The 17,742-nt window shown below is 36.8% G+C and overlaps 1 protein-coding gene across 1 annotated transcript in view; it reads right to left on the bottom strand.

The window, feature by feature from the left end:
• The window catches only part of CNTNAP4 (contactin associated protein family member 4), a 263,240-nt gene that overhangs the window by 105,678 nt on the left and 139,820 nt on the right, over window positions 1-17,742 (bottom strand). The window lies entirely within an intron of this gene.

Genomic DNA, 17,742 nt, shown 5'->3' with positions numbered 1-17,742 from the left:
TGGAGATCTTGGAACATGCCTGGACATGTTCCTGGTCAATCAGCTCTAGGTCACCCTGCTTAATCAGGGGTGTTAGACCAGATGACCTCCAGAGGTCCTTTCCAACCTCAACCATTTTGTGATTCTGTGATATTTGGTTTCACATTATAAAATGGAGGGTTTTTTTGGACATTTTTTGAGTCAGGTGGTGGGAGGCGAAAAAACAGAGTTCATAACGTGACACCAGACTGAAATCCCAGCGGAACCTCTGTGAGGCTCAGACCTCCACGTCCACCTCCTCCATGCTGTGGGGACTAAGAGTGTTAATATCTCCAAAGCAATGCAAGGGAGTGCACCAAAAACTTGATGCACAAACCACCCCTTAGATATATATGTTCCTTTCGATACTTTCTGAATATTAAGTTGATGTTTGACCATGTAAAATATTCCCTTTTCAGTCTGCTCTTCTCCTTTCTCTTTCCTTTGCCCAAATTTTTATTTTTCTTTTGTAAAAATGCTGGGTCTATCTTTCCTCTTCAGACTTCATATTTCAGCCCTGATCTTAAAGCTAAATGATTTGGAGTTTCTGGTATGTGCCATTGGTGATGGTGGTGCAGTTTTGCACCACTTCTGTCATCTTTACCAATTTTTCTTTCTGGGAAGTAGTGAGCCATGAATCACAGCTGGCTGAGACACCATACCTCGTGAGCATTCACTAAATCCTCAGTGTCAGTTAGAAACAGGATATTGGGGTAAACTGTACCAATAATCTTTCAGTCTACCTCTTTCTGGTATTTCTTCACAATGGGTGAGTGTTTTATTCACTGGGGTATTATATCATGTTTCTTTCTCTTTTTCGCCTTTCATTGTGTGAGCAGAATATCAGCATACCCTTACATAAGAGAACAGCTCCAGAAGTAGGAAATGAAGAGAGGATGAGATCGCACTTACCAGGTAATTTATCAAAGGCGACAGCCTTTGTGAATGGACCCAGTGCTAGAGATTCTTTCTGTCTTTCTGTTTTGTTGTTTGTTTTTTTCTTTTCTTTTCTTTTCTTTTTGAGAAACAAAATTTGAAACAGTTTGCTTTCATATTAATATAGAAGATGAAAATTTTAATATCTAAAAAATAAGCTAACAACAAAGGTTTTTGGGTTTTGTTTCTTTTTGCAGCAGTAGCTGTTGAATATCACATTTACTCAGCAGCATTGCAGGGATGTGTGGGTAGGGTATGAATCTAGGGCCCTTGAATGTCTGTTGCTAGCCAACAGAGGTCTATCACCAGTTAGCTATTCTCCTTTGGAAATGTGGTTAATAAAAACAATGTCTTTTTTCTTTCTTTTTTTTTTTTATGTTCAGCAGATCTGAAATGAAAACATACTTCATTTTCCAGATGTCACGGTGTAGAGACTAATGTATGCATTAAAAATATTTTAATATAAACCACCAGAGACAACTACCTTCTTGAATTCTTCCATCTACCTTATTTCCTGTTTCATTCATCCGTATGTAGCAATAAATTGTATGTGAAGTAACTTGTCGCCGTTGGAGGGAGCCCTTGTATTAACACAACTGGGCACAACAGTGAGGTTTGCTAATCCTCTCTTAAAAAATTATCATAACAACTCTTCTTTATTAGTTCCAAATATGTAATTATGAAACTACTATGCTTTATTGATTAATACCTAAGCACATGCACCTCACAGATATTCTCTGAAAATTGAAAACATGAATGTGTTTTGTAATAATATTACTGGAATTCTAAACAATCTTTATCCTCAATAAGTTTCAAAGGTTAGCTAATTCTTTATCTGAAATGAATATATATATACTTTTTAAAATACGGAACTGTAGTCCATAAATTTGGATTCTGATATTCTAAAGGTAACTCTGATGATCTGCAAGGTTAACAACCAAAATAATTTTAATGTAAGTGTTAAGACAATTTATTTCACTTTTTTTTTTTTTTAATAAATCCATTTGAAACGATCTGTAAAATACGAACACATTGAATTATGACTCTGGGCTACAGTGTAACTGTCCTTTCTACTTTCAAATTAGTTTGAATTTTAACCACTACTATGTTGGGTGAAGAAATGTTTTTACTAACGGTATTTAATGTTGACTGTCAAATCAAATACATTTACATACTTAGAAATAATAAGCTCCATAAATGTTATGAAATGTTTTCAAAGAGCAGTAAATTATTTAACCTGTTTATTCCACATATTTACTTGTTAAAAGTTGTAAAATTTTGGGGGATGGTATATTTCTTATCATATGAAATTTAGGCAGGAATCGGGATTCATGATCATACTTCTACAACACATAACACAGCACAGACACTACTAGAAAGAAATAATAAATAAAGATAATTCACGTAATTTATAACTAAAATAGCTACCATGCAACAGCAGTGCATCTACTGAAATGTACATGGGAATCCTGTTTGTTCAAAGCAATATAAAACACCTGTCTTAATATTACAGTATAATATTCCTTTGCATACAATTTCACACTTTGCTCTGAAATGAAATTAAATGACCGGAAAGAAAAGAAGGAAACCTCATTAACTATGCAACATAGAAGTGGCAGAGCAAATGCTTTGTAGCTTTTATGTCCTGAGGGTCTTAGAAAATAAAAGTTCAATAAAAAGGCTTCCTACTAAATTTATTTCTGTGGCTTTTCATATGTAAAGTCTCACCATTTCTAACTTTACAGAAATGCCTGTATATGAATTCTTCTGTAACTTATCATTATGGACTTAAAATAGTGTATAACACACCAAGTCAACATGATGATAATCAATTTCTTATGTTGCTACAACTTCCAAATTAGCCAAATATTTCACTCATCTCACCAAAAACTTCAGTGGCAAATTATAATTTTTCTTTTTACATAGTGCTTGCCGTTCTGGTTATAAGAAAACCTTTCAAAAGCAAGTAGCTTCCATGTTGTTTGTTTTACTCTGTTGAAAGATACTATAAAATGAAACCCCAGAGAAACTCACTGAAGAGATTAAGCTCTTCAGATAGACTGTAAACAATAAGGTTCAAAGACATTTCTGCATACTAATACTAATTCTATATTAAATTTTAGCAGAAATATTCAGCAAATGTCTATTAAGTTTGCATTCAGAAGTAGCTATCAGTGACTAGAAAAAATTAAATCCAATGTGTAAAATATTTCCTGTTAAGAATTTGGGGTACAAAAGCAGAGGTTCAGTTTTCCAGAAATGTCAGCATTCATGGTAGCCACACTAAAAATAGATGGACCAACAGGATATATGAAGCACTCAGTGTTCAGATGAAAATCCTGGGTCCTGGAGTCAATGGTTATTTGAGAATTTCAGTTGTCCGTATGTATTAATTAGTCAAAATAAAATAGAACTCTAGTTTTCATGCTTTCAGAGAAAAAAATCAAAACATGCATTTTGAGCTACCTTCATGATCTTCATAGCTTGAAGTAAAAGTTGTGAAATTGTCGGGTTGAAAACACTATTATTTCCTTCTTCGAGGATTAAAAAAATAAAAACCAAACAAAACGCCAAATAACAATTTAAGTTAGGTATCAAGAGACTAGGATAACTTCCTTCTGGTTATAAATAAAGGAAGATTACTGCATGAAAGAAAACATTTCATATTCTATAATTCTGTGATTTACTTCTGCTGTGTTTAGTCTTTTTATTTGATCTAATAAAATCAAATAACTTTTTTTTGCATTCACAAGAAACAACACAAGCATTTCAATAAAGTTCATGTTTCATCATTGATTTGGTTAATAACTTTGACTGTATGTTGTAGCCTTGAATACAATGTAAAAAAACCTAACTGGGGAACGCGCGTTCTCGGTAGTGTTCAACTTAGTGAACATGGTGCTCAATAACACCTGTTCCACTCACAAGTGCAGAACTTAGCTATTCATGAGGATACAAAATAAAAATAAAGTTCTGTCTTCAAAATCAGAGACAAGCAGTTAAAGTAACCCAAAATGGTGAGCCGTAAGCAATAACAAGCAATCCTCTATCAGCACTGAAGGTGATAACAGCATGAGATGGTTTTGTAGTGATTGTATTTGGAGCCCAGATGGAAATGCAGAGCAGCAGAAAAGAGGTGTAGAAATTTGAATTAAACAAAGCAAGAAAAGGTTTTCTAAAGAAAGTGGTCTGAACCTGTGGAATAAAATGGTATAAACTTCAGTAAAAGGTTGCTTGACCTCCCAGGAATCCTTTTGTTGTAGCCTATTTTAGCAGAATAGATTCAAAGAATATTACTCATTTATTTGGGAAGAGTGGGGGAGGGAGAAGAAAGAAAGAAATTTTTAAGTGTCTTGGTTTCGGCTGGGATAGAGTTAAAATTTCTTCCTAGTGCTGTGTTTTGGATTTAGTATGAGAAGAATGTTGATAACACACTGATATTTTCAGTTGTTGCTGAGTATCTTGTCAAGGACAACTACCCTCCAGGAAGCTACCAAGCTGCTACCCTCCCAAGACGGGGAGGAGGGAACACAGCCAGGACAGCTAGCCCAGCTGGCCAACGGGGTATTCCATACCATGTGACGTCATGCTCATTATATGAATGACAGGCGTGATCCAGGATGTACCAATCACTACTTGGTTATCGGTCAGCGCGGGTGGTGAGCAATTACATTGTGCATCATTCATTTTATATATATTATATATTATTATTATTATTATTTTCTCTTTTCTTTTCTATTAAACTATCTTTATCTCAACCCATGAGTTTTTTTCCTCACTCTCACCCTTCCGATTCTCTCCCCACCCCGCTGGGGGTGGGGGGAGTGGGCAAGCGGCTGCGTGGTATTTAGCTGCCTGCCAGGTTAAACCATGACATTAAGTTTGGGAAAAGATCTGAAAGTAGCTGGAAGAGTGTGCTAGTTTTGGCTGGGATCGAGTTAATTTTCTTCATAGTAGCTATGTATAGGGCTATGTTTTGGATTTGTGCTGGAAACAATACGGGGATGTTTTAGTTACTGCTGAGCAGTGCTTACACAGCGTCAAGGCCGCTTCTGCTTCTCACATCACCCCACCAGCAAGTAGGGTGGGGGTGCATAAGAAGTTGGGAGGGGACACAGCTGGGACAGCTAACCCCAACTGACCAAAGGGGTTTTCCATGCCATATGACGTCATGCTCAGCATATAAATCTGGAAGAAAAAGAAGGAAGGGGAGATGTTCAGAGTTATGTCTTCCCATCGCATTACATGCGATGGAACCCTGCTTTCTTGGAAATGGCTCTAAACACCTCCTTGCTGGTGGGAAGTAGTGAATGAATTCCTTGTTTTGCTTTGCTTGCGTGCACAGATTTTGCTTTACCTATTAACCTGTCTTTATCTCAATCCACGAGTTTTCTCACTTCTACCCTTCTGATTCTCCCTCCCATCCCACTGTGGGGGGAGTAAGAATTGGCTGTGTTGTGCTTAGTTGCTGGCTGGGGTCAAACCATGACAAAGAGATGTTCTTAATCCAGGCTTCATTGAAGACTGGAAGGTTTCATATCATCTGTTGCAATTACATTTATTTCTAGACTTACTACTGGTATCAATATCTTTATCCTATATGATGCACATAGGATAAAACACACACAAACACAAGTATTTGCTCATATTAAACAGAAAATAAGAGTCATTTGTATCTTCTGTTCTTTTTAAAAAAGAAGCAGAGAAAATCCACAGCATGAGAAACTTAACTATGTTTAATAGCTAACATACTTACAGGCATACTACTACTCTAGCAGGCATCTGATGCCTCAGAAATGAAATGCAGAGATCCCACAACTAGGATATCCACAAAGCCTGCACTGTAAACATGCTAGATCACTTAGGAACATTTACTAGAATGCTCTCTTGTGCCCAGGGGATGTGTCCTAAAAGCCACAGTAGGATTTTTCAACTAGTGAATTGAATAATACCAAGTTCCTAGGTATTTGTTACATGGAAATTTTGTGTCTGACGCAGAATCCAGTATTAGTCTAACCAACAGATTTGGATACCTTAAGCAGCAAAATAATGGTAGTTCAGCCTTTCCTATACTCCTGTGCATTTAAATACAAATAAATTACTAGCAAATACAAGTAACTAGCAAATATGGCATGCAATGAAAACAACCAGGAACACCTGCAAACCTCAGCAAATGGTATGATTGTGGAAGGGAAAGTAGAAATGACTGAGATGGTTGTGCCCATCAGCTATGGGAAGGGCAGGCAGAGGTGAGTTGGCCACCCACACAGTGGGGAAAGAGAAAATAAAGAAGGTCTCTGCAGAAACATCATTACATTAGATCTCCAAACAGAGATGGGAGAAGACTATTTTAATCTTTGTGGCTACTGCTCAGAGTTGTCCACCCTGTGGCATACCTGCAGATCAAACTTATTGTATCAGGTATGCCTTTGTTTCTTTGACTATAACACAGTTTCTTTGCAGGAAGGAATTTGAATAACTCCATTGATCACAGGGAAAATATGACATGGTTTGTGGCCTGAAGTCACATCAGTGATGGTCATCAGCTTTCTCCATAGTAGGATATCTGGTGGAAAGTAGAAGGAATGTACCATTACAGTAATAACAATAATGCTGATATATTACTTTCTGTAGAAAGCTAAACCAGATGAGCCTCATTGAACACTAATCCCATCTCCTCTACAGAACATTTTACTTCATCTTCTCTGTTTGCTAAGAAAAAAAAAAATGCAAATTGAATCTGGAACTGATAAAGTGTTGACTTCAATTGTCCCAACTGCTGTATCCCAAGTGTAAAAATACAGAATGCAGTCATGTCAAATGATATACTGCTTGTAAGTCCAACTTACACTGGCGTTGATTTATCTCAAAGGTAGGCATTTAAGTATTTGCTTTATAGTCCCTATTGTTACTGCAAACAGTACTCAAATCTAGCTCCATGTTAATGGTGTTACAGCAATTGAGAAACACATCACAAGAAGCCAAGAGTAAGAATACATAAGTATATGAACATCTTGTTGTTACAACAGGATGGACATAGCACTCAATTTGAGATTTCAAGGGTCTTTCCAACGGTTTTCAAGTCTAATAATCAGGAATCAGACCTTACATGGGGTAAATAGGAATAAATCCCATTTAGTGCATGACATGAGTAACCATAACTCTGCCTCTTCAGTGGAGGTGGCTGAATACATGGGAATAGTGCTGGCAACTTGTCATGCTAATCTCCTCAGTTTATGTAATCATAACAAGCATTTAATTCCATCTCTATGTGTACATCTGTCAGGAAGGTTTAAAGCTAAAATACAGACCAGTGAGAAAAATGTTTATAATGGATGGGAGCTTGTATAGATTGCAAAGTCCACACTACAAGACATTTAATTCTAGACATTCAACCATTTTCTTGCAATAACTGCCTACTGGATAAAGTGTCATTGAAGAGGCATGATTAATATGAAGTACAGTTCTTTATATTAAAAATGATCTTCTTAAATGAGAGAACAAAAAAATTCTCTTTTCAGTTGCTCAACATGGTGCCCCTAGAGGAAGGTTCTCATGCCAACAACATGTTTATGAGACAAAATCAAAGCCACAAAACTCTGATGAAGTACAAGTGTTGCCAGCTTCTAGTATCATAATTTCCAGAATATTTAATCTTTTATGTCTAACATTTATGACATAAAGCTTGAAGGATGAGAGGCAGTGAGGGTCATTTGTGTGTTGCAAATGATTACAGGTACATGGGTGGTCACATCTCTCAAGAAAATTCTTCTTTGCTCAAGTGTAGTCTTGATATTGATTTTTATTTCATTAATTTAGATATTTTAAGCATACTGTATGGGAATAGCTTTTCTAAAAGAAACAGTACCATTGAACTGAAACTGCTCCTAAACCCATTCTTTAAACCAAAACTGGGCATAGATGGCATCTCATGGCTTTCTGTAGGGCAGGAAAAGAAAGCAATAACTAAATATTGAGAAAAATTAGAATTTTACTACTTTTTTTTCTTTTATTTTTTAATGTAGACATTGTTTGTGGAACTTAGATCTCCATAAAATCCTCTTTTCTCCTACACTAATCTTGACAATAGTTCTTTGACTATATATTTGTGACACAAGAGATTTAATTTCAAACTCATTTTAATAGTAAGTTTAGATGATTTTTGGATGTATAGATAGCTGAAGTAGTCTGTAGGAAAGTGTGTGACATAGATTAATTTTTACTGCCTTAGACTTTCTGTAATATTTCAATGTAATGGATCTTGCTTACATTGTAACATCTTTAAACTGGCTTTCATGCACACTGGTGCTGTAGAGTGGGTATAAATAAAGCTACCTCAACTGGATAATTCTAGTTTGCTAGTCATCCTCACTTACTCCATGCGTCTGGAAAAAACTAAGTGCAAGGCAGAAGAGAACAGAGAATTAACCTCACATACCTGGAGAAAACAATGCATCTAAACAGATAAGCTGATTCTGAAATGCTTTTGAAATTCATTCAAACTGAGGTCTAACTATCTGAGAACTTGAAGGAATTCAGATACAAATCTAAATTTGAATTCTAGTAAGAGGCTCCTCTTTAAATTTTTTTTGTATCTCCTGTAGGAGTTCTTGAAAAAAAACCAAACCAAATTATCACTTGATTCATGTAACAAACACCAAAATCTATTTAAAAATTATTCCTCACCTGAATGAAGGAAACATGAAGTTGCAGAGATGCATATTAGTAAAAGTATTCTTAATCTACTTTGTAAGTACAGGTTGCATCAGACAAAAGTAATTCTACTGAGGACTGTTTTTCATTTACAATTGACACTAAGGACATACAGTTTAATTCACAATGCACTGTTAAGGACAGCAAGTACTTAAACTTATTTAGTATTTTTATTTCATCTGAACAAAAAGAAATAAGGAGAGCATTACTGCCTCCGGGGGTGTGACCACGGGGGTGTTCCATTGAACCCAAGTTTAAAAACCATTTTATCATTACAGTGGAAGACAGCTTATTCCTTGCTTTTGATCAGTGAATTTCAGTATGTTTGTACAGTAGAAACGCCATTCTGTTTCCTAAGGAACATCCAAATTTGGAAACAAATAAGTTAAAACAAAGATAAAGCAAGAAGTTGCCTGACCACAGTTCAGCAATGCAAATAAGAATGATTGCTTTTGAGTACCAAGAGTGCAAAGGTTAAAAACAAATTTCTAGATAGTAATACAATATAATTAACTGAACAATTAAAGACTAATTCACCAGTGTGTTTTACAAATACTAGGGGTGGAAGAACAGTCTGAGAAAGGAAAGAGGAGAAAATACTTCATCACTTCATACAGGTAATCTGTCTGATAGTGAGCGACCCACTCAAAGCAGTTGGAAGTGCCCACAGAAGTCATGTCAGTCATTCTCAGGATCTAGTTTCCAGCTCTTGATATTTAATATATTTTAAAAATTGGCCAGTTCCTACTCCATGACAGCTACATTATGTACTTTTTTCTTTTTTTTTTTTACTTCTGACCGTCAAGTTTTGGATTAAACCAATACTGATTTCATTCTGTAATATAGTCTGGTCTTTATAATAGCTACCTTCTCTTTGAAACAAGGATTTGTTTCCTTCCAAAAAACATTGTCATCATTAAATAAATCAAGGATCAAGCTAATCATAAAAGGAGACTGCTTCTGCTTGGCAAATTAACATCATGGCAATCAGAAGTGATGTCAAAATAAGTACAGGAAAAGGACACGACAATTTAATAGGGTATCAATTGTATATATTTTTAGATCTGTCAAAATAGGGAAATAATTCTTCAGCTTTCAAACTACATTTCAAATTACCTTCATATACCACAGAGTGACTAAAAGATTTCTAATAGTTTTTAACTGAAAATGTCATTCATGTTGTATTTAAAATATTAATAAATATCATACTTTGTAAATTCATTTTTTTCATACCATAAGGTAAGAAGCCACTGAAAAAATATATTTATAAACAATATCACATAGTTTGTAAATGTCTTTAAAATGTATTGCCCAGAAACATTTGGAATAAATACACATTAGAAAAAAATAACAGGCAAAAAGCACACAATACAATAATGGATGGATAGGACTTCATTACGAACATGAATTTAGTAGGTGTTAAGTCATTGCTTCATGTAACTCTTCAAATAAGTTACCATTTTTATAATAGTTTTGTTATTTTAACCTACATAAGATAGCTTAAAATGTGGGTTTTCTTAAGATATATGTGTGTGAGTATTTATTTATTTATTTATTCTAAAATATTATTAACTGAAGCTCAGAACTGAAAAAGAAAAAAAAATGAACTTTGAATTTTTCAGACTCTGCTTTCAGTACATATACTCACTTGGTTTGTTATTAAGTCTATGTGAAGTTTTATCTGTCATTACATCTGTGTGAAGTCTTATCTTAAGGGGAACCTTACCAGAGCAATAATCACTAGGAATGCACAAGACTTCTTCAGACCTCTGTCATATCTAAAAAGGCTTATGTGATCATGCTGCCTGCCAGTCTGCCTGTTTTTTTCTCATTAGCTGGTAAAGAAAGAGATTTGGATTAGCATCTCTCGTAGAAGGAAGGTCATTCTATAAGTTGGGAGTCTACGTACTGATCAGCTTTTAGCATACATAGGACTGTAAACCAGGAGTCTTACCTTGCCAAAGAGGTAGAAGACACGGAAAGGAAATTGAGAGAAAATGGTTCTGCCACAGACAATAAAAAAATTCTAGGATCATAATTGGGAGCTGTGATAACTGAAGCTGATAAATTAACATGAAGCATAAACATACAGACTTCATTATTCTGCAATTTATTTGTTATTTACAGGTAAAGGTTATGAAAGTTGCTTTCTGAAAATGGACCATCTGTGAGATTATGTGCTGTATCATTGATGTTGTTGGCATGACTGGATATTTTGGCAGTGATAAGTAATAAAAAGGAACTTTTATTTCAGAGTGAATTTGCATGTGTAATAACAGAGAAAGAAAAAAAAAATCTAATAGAAGTAATTCAACATGATCCCCACTTATATGCTTTGCTTTCCCTCCTGTAACCTTGTTAGCCCATGACCCAAAATAACTACTCCTCACCATCATATTAGATGGATAAATCAAGTCTTTCTATCTGACACTTGCTCCTAAGGTCTGAGGTGACCCTAACAGCTTTTAGCTGCTAAAGATCTAGAGAGAAAATTCTGCAGCAGAAGTCTGTCCCCATCTGTGCATATCTGTGCATGTACGTTGTATAACACAACAGAGGCTTAACAGAAGGATATAATGGCAATAGTGTAGTTTATTATCAAAATAGTTTTATCAATGAAAGTATATAGTTGTTAATCATTGGAAATAAGAGAAAATATCCATTGCCCCCTTGTAACTGACTCCAGTGTAGCTCCCCTTTACCACTCAGTCCAAATTGCTGAATGCTTGGCTCTAAGTTTGGGGATACCCCATGAAATCCCCACTTGGACCTACTGTGCAGAATGTTGAGAACACCTTTAAGCGCTAATTAAAAAAAAAAAATTCCATAGAAACTTAATAGATGTTGTAATAATCTTCCATGAAGTTTGTAGCTAATTCCGTTGCACAAGAGAGGTAAGCTGCTGTTCCATTATGCATCTACTACATGTTGCTTTAGAGACATAAAGAAATATTTTAGCAAGGTTTCTGCTGTTTTGGCAACGTTTCTTCTAGGGACAGACCCCTCTATCCCCAAAAAAAGAGCTGGTCCCACCTGAGGCTGCAGCCACAGAGGACGAGGCTGCTACCTAACTTTTATGACATGCTTTTTTTCCAGGCTCTTTCTCTCACCAAGACCTCCTATAAAGTCTCCTGGCAGCTTATATTCTTAGTAAGTCACTTTCTAGACCTTACTGGATTGAGGATCATCATTCAGAAATTGTATCTCTCTTCAAATTCTACTCTGTTTAGGGCTATTCCATGGTTTTACAGCATACTTTATATCATCATCATGAGCATGAGCCGGCAGTGTGCCCAGGTGGCCAAGAAGGTCAATGGCATCCTGGCCTGCATCAGAAATAGTGTGGCCAGCAGGAGCAGGGAGGTGATCGTGCCCGTGTACTCAGCACTGGTGAGGCAGCACCTCGAATCCTGTGTTCAGTTTTAGGCTCCTCACTACAAGAAAGACATTGAGGTGCTGGAACGTGTCCAGAGAAGGGCAACGAAGCTAGTGAAGGATCTAGAGAACAAGTCTTATGAGGAGCGGCTGAGGGAACTGGGGTTGTTTAGCCTGGAGAAGAGGAAACTGAGGGGAGACCTCATCGCGCTCTAAAACTATCTGAAAGGAGGCTGTAGCGAGGTGAGGGTCGGTCTCTTCTCCCAAGTAACTAGCGATAGGACAAAAGGAAATGGCCTCAGGTTGCACCAAGGGAGGTTTAGATTGGACATTAGGAAAAATTTCTTTTCTGAAAGAGTGGTCAGGCCTTGGAACAGGCTGCCCAGGGAAGTGGTTGAGTCACCATCCCTGGAAGTATTTAAAAGATGTGTAGATGAGGCACTTAGGGACATGGTTTAGTGGGCATGGTGGTGTTGAGTTGATGGTTGGACTCGATGATCTTAGAGGTCTTTTCCAACCTTAATGATCCTATGATTCTATGATCTTCAAAAAATAATAAATTACCTCATCCAGCTTGTTCTGAGGTCTCTGACAGAAGTCATTGACCACAATAAAGAGGACCATCAGTTTATATTTTGTCCCAGTCATAACTTTTCTAATCCCTTAGCCAAACCTACAAGTAGTATCATAAACCTAAAGATTTACTTGATTCTAGAGATTTCTGTAGTTTTCTCCAACTATGGCCCAAGAAACTGAAATCCAACTCCAGCTCAGCAAAGCTAAATTAACAGAAAACTCATCAGAGCTGTGCAAACAGAAAAATAAATCTCAAAACTTTGAGCTGCTTATGGAGAGATCCTTGCTGGTTGCCCCAAGTCACATGAATACATCTTGAACTTGGATGGCAGTCAATATCTCAGCATAGGAGAACACTGCAGTTATAATAACCAGCTGCGCTTTTGTAAACCACTTCAGGGTGCTTTTTTGCATGCTTCTCTTTGCAGCCTTTACAATAAGTCCGCTCTTGTGCTGACGGAGACTTGCTCTACACTATTAGGTGAGCTTTGTTCCCATACTGTTCATTTTCAGCCAGGTAAATAGGTTGGAGTATATGGCCTACAAGCTACACACATATCCAGACAAAAGTTTGTCCTACACAAATAAACTATACTTCAAATATGACCCCCAAATCTTACTATGGAAAATACAGGGGAGTTTGGGCAAAAATTCAGATTGTGATGAATGGAATTGCAATCCATATCACCAAAAATCTCTTAGAATTGATGTATTCCCTCAGAAAGTCCTGAAACAAGACTGTTTTAGAGACACACCTGCCATGTTAGAAATAATCTCCATAGATGATCAAAATCAAGTCTGAAAATTAATGATAGGCATTATCAGTGACAGAAAGTAGGACAAATGGAAGTTTTCTTTGAAGGTACATTGGTTCTGGAGTGTAAAAAAGGAGAAAACACCAGTAAAAACCTGCTTGTTAAATCCAGAATGTTTAATATTCTAACATATGTCTAAGTGATCATTTTTGCTCAGCTATAACATCGCTTCAAATTCCACTGATTTCACCTCACCTGACTGCTTCTTTAAAAGGGAAGATCTGACCTCACATTAGGAAAAGGCTAAGACAACATTTTGAAATCATTCTTTTCAGGACAGTATTTTCAGTTAAAATATTAAAGTATAAATTTTCATTACAGAAATTAGAAAAAAATTAGAAAGGGAAACATGGTAGATGAAAGAACAAACAAATAATGCAAGTTAGAACAATTGCAGTGTGCTTTATCCAGACTGAGGAAAACATGCAAGATTAATCAACCATTCAAGCCCTCCTTAAAAAAAATCTCTTTGTGAGGAAATTAGCTATGGATACTTAATCCAATTAAGAACATAGCTGTTTCTTATTGTTTCACTCCAGCAAACTAGAATTTGGCAATCTTACTTATTTCTCATCTTCATATTTTCAGAAAGTTAGTTTGTGCTTTTAAAGGTTTGGAGTTTGTTTTCTTTTCTTTTTTCCTTTTGATTTCCTCTATTCTTTTTTTTTAAAATTATTTATATTTCTTATTTTTAAAGTCTGTTTCCTAATCGCGTGGTTTTCCATTATTTTCTGAAAGAGAGAAAAAAGTATATACTATAAACAAACTAAAAAATCTTAATCTATGATTGCCAAGCCAGTAATATACAGCAAATGCATTTGTCTTTTGGCTTTTTATTTATTGTTTAAGAAATTTTTTCAAATAAGCTGCCTTTGAGAGCTTTTAGAAATACAGGTGTGAAAGAATGGAAACTAAGGTAAAGTCATACATGCAAATGTTCATGTCTCATATTGTTCCTGGTAATTTTAACTATATTAAAATGTATTAGTTAGCTCAATCTTCAGTAAAAAGGTGTATGACTATTTCTTCTTTTACAGTGGCCAAATGGCATCTATTTCTCTACATCAAAGTTGTTTCTATATGATTTTGAGGTTAACTGACTTGATTGAACCATCCTTAACAAAAAATTTAAACACATTAGTGGACTCAACTTCTTATTACTAAGACAGTTATGAGTTAACCCAAAGTACAGCTGTATTGTGCATTATTGAGATTCTCCTACCTTCAACAATAAAAAAAAGATATTACTATTATTGCCTTGCAATTTATTTATATTATTGTGCTGGTTTTGGCTGGAATAGAGTTAATTTTCTTCATAGTAACTAGTATGAGCCCGTGTTTTGGATTTGTGCTGGAAACAGTGTTGATAATACAGGGATGTTTTCGTTATTGCTGAGCAGTGCTTACACAGCATCAAGGCCTTTGCTGCTTCTCACCCCACCCCACCAGCGACTAGGCTGAGGGTGCACAAGAAGTTGGGAGGGGACACAGCTGGGACAGCTGACCCCAACTGACCAAAGGGGTATTCCATGCCATATGACGTCATGCTCAGCATATAAAGCTGGGGGAAGAAGAGGGAAGGGGGGGACGTTCAGAGTGATGACATTTGTCTTCCCAAGGAACGGTCACGCTTGATGGAGCCCTGCTTTCGTGGAGGTGGCTGAACACCTGCTTGCCGATGGGAAGTAGTGAATGAATTCCTTGTTTTGCTTTGCTTGTGTGCACAGATTTTGCTTTACCTATTAAACTGTCTTTATCTCAACCCATGACTTTTCTCACTTTTACTCTTCCGATTCTCTCCCCCATCCCACTGTGAGGGGAGTGAGTAAGCAGCTGTGTGGTGCTTAGTTGCAGGCTGGGGTTAAACTACAATAATTATGTACACTATATTTACATATACTTTTATACATATTCATTTTTTTTTTTTTCATTATTGCCTTGCAATTATCAGTCACCTGAGACGATACAGATTTCCAATCTTGCAGAAGCTACCACAATGACCTCTTTTTTTTCCTGCTGCCATTCATTAAATCTTTAAAGCTTTCAGCTTCTCCTGTCTACATCACCAGAGGCAATGTACTTCATGTTCCTAAAGCTCACCATCACAAACAGGATTGGAAGGGTCACACTGTTCAAAAGATTAGATCCTGCACTAAAATAATTCTGACAGTGGATTTTTTTTTTTAAATCTTAGCTGTCTTATTTATAATAACTGTAATGGATATCTGGGTCTAACAAAAGTACATATACTCTTTTTTCTGAAGACTATGATCTTCTGGCCTTACTAAACAGAAGTTGCTACAGGTTCTTTACTGTTTCAAAATAATTTCTTTTCTATGTTAGATATTTTCTATGCAAGATTTTTCAGCTTGAATAATATTTGCCTTCTGAATATGACATACTGGAATGCAAACGTAATTTCAACTCCACACAACACTTATTAACCAAACTGTAATGCAGACTCCATATGAACAACTAAATCTGTCTTCAAACAAATTATAATAGCATTATGATAAATATTGTCTAAACAGATAAGAGCCACAGCAAATATCACAGTGTGATTATCCATTATTCAAACATCCAGAACTCAGTATCAAGAATGTGTTTCCCATATGACACAAACCCTTGATACAAATAATTGAAAGAAAGAACAAGTTAAATTTTCTGTATTTGGGAATACTATCAAACACAGAATGTTTATATTGTTATAACCAGCATCCCTAATTATTTGAACTAGCAAGGTTTTTTCTTTATTGGAATATATCTATAAGACCTTTTATATAAAATATTTTTATTTTGGTGACAATACTGACGATTATCTTCATCACTATAAAAATACTTCTATAACGATCAGACTTAGTTCTTTTCTGAATGCATTATATACAAGGAACAGTCAGGCATGCTACAGTGTAAGATGTATCACCCATTTAGTGTTCTAACGACAGGTTTAAGCAGCCTACTCAGAACAAACATCCCAAAGTGATGATTTTTGTTGAGTCATGAGCAGAGTACATGATTCCCACTCTGCTGTACTGGTAGAGGCAATGAACAACTGATGTCCTTTCTCTTCATGCCATTGTGCTTACAGATTTCTGTTTTATCCATACTCAATATTCTCTTTTCCAGGCCAAAGAATCCTGGTTTATTCAGTCATTTCTTTCATACCAGCTGTCCCCTTTTTAATCTTTTAAATCACCATTCTCTGAATCTTTTCCAGTTCTATTATATCATTTTTGAAATGGGCCATCAGGTCTGCACTGAAGACATGAACAAAACATATATTTACACAATGGGGTAATGAGGTTTTTCTCATTCTCTACTCATTTGTTAATACTTCTTAGACTCCATTTGCATCATTGTTCCTGAGGATTGAGCTGATATTTATAAACACTTTAAAACCTCACACTCTTGTCCTGTAGTAGTCCACTGACAGTCATTTAACATGGTAGGATGGAGGGTTTTTTTGGGGGGGTGATTTTGGGTTTTTTTTTGCCATGTACATCATCTTAGTGTAGGTAGTTAGGATCTGGCGGCCGGAAGATATCGCACTGTACGGAAAGATAGGACACCTCCCCTGATAGCCAATAGCGTTTAGTTTGTGATGTAAGCAGACGGAAGTGATGTCATAAACCCAAGGTATATAATGCTGTGTTACATACCAATAAACGCCATTTGTCGTCCACCACATTGGTGTCTGTGAGCTGATGGCCTGAGCGGCCCGGGGTCGGTCGCCGTGCCGTTCCTGAACCAGGTCGCCACGCCTTACGAAGGCAACAAGTGGTGCCGAAACCCGGGAAAGCCCACCTGGAATCGGGTGAACGGCGGCCGGAGCGGCAGGACCAGCCCGGCGGGGAGGACGCTCCCAGACCAACAAGGAAGATGGAAGCCCTTGTGAAGGTCGTATCGCAATTACATAAGCAGTGGGGTATCGATTGTAAACCCAAAGATTTTACTCTCGCCGTTGCGAGGTTTTTGCAAATTGGGGTCATTGATCAGCCAGTGGATATTCTCCACCCTGAAGTGTGGGATAAATGTACTAAAGCGTTGACCGAGGAAATGATGTCCTCGGGCTGCGGGAAAAACCTTAAGTCGTGGGGAAAAGTCGTACAGGCTCTGCAGTAGGCAATACAAGAACAGGAGACTTGGAGGGCGGCAAAGAACTGTTTGTTGGCCACCCCGAAATTGGGAGTCGGGGCAGCCACGCAGACTTTGCACCCCCTAGATGATGATGATTCTGCTGAGCTTAAAGATCTGCAAGAGGGTGACATGTCCCCTCAATCCCCGAACCCTGACCCGCTTACAGAGGCGC

Source organism: Calonectris borealis, chromosome Z (genome assembly GCF_964195595.1).
Source record: "Calonectris borealis chromosome Z, bCalBor7.hap1.2, whole genome shotgun sequence".
Lineage (NCBI taxonomy): Eukaryota > Metazoa > Chordata > Aves > Procellariiformes > Procellariidae > Calonectris > Calonectris borealis.
Note: the sequence above shows the minus strand (reverse complement) of the source record. Positions and strands in the feature narration are given on the sequence as shown.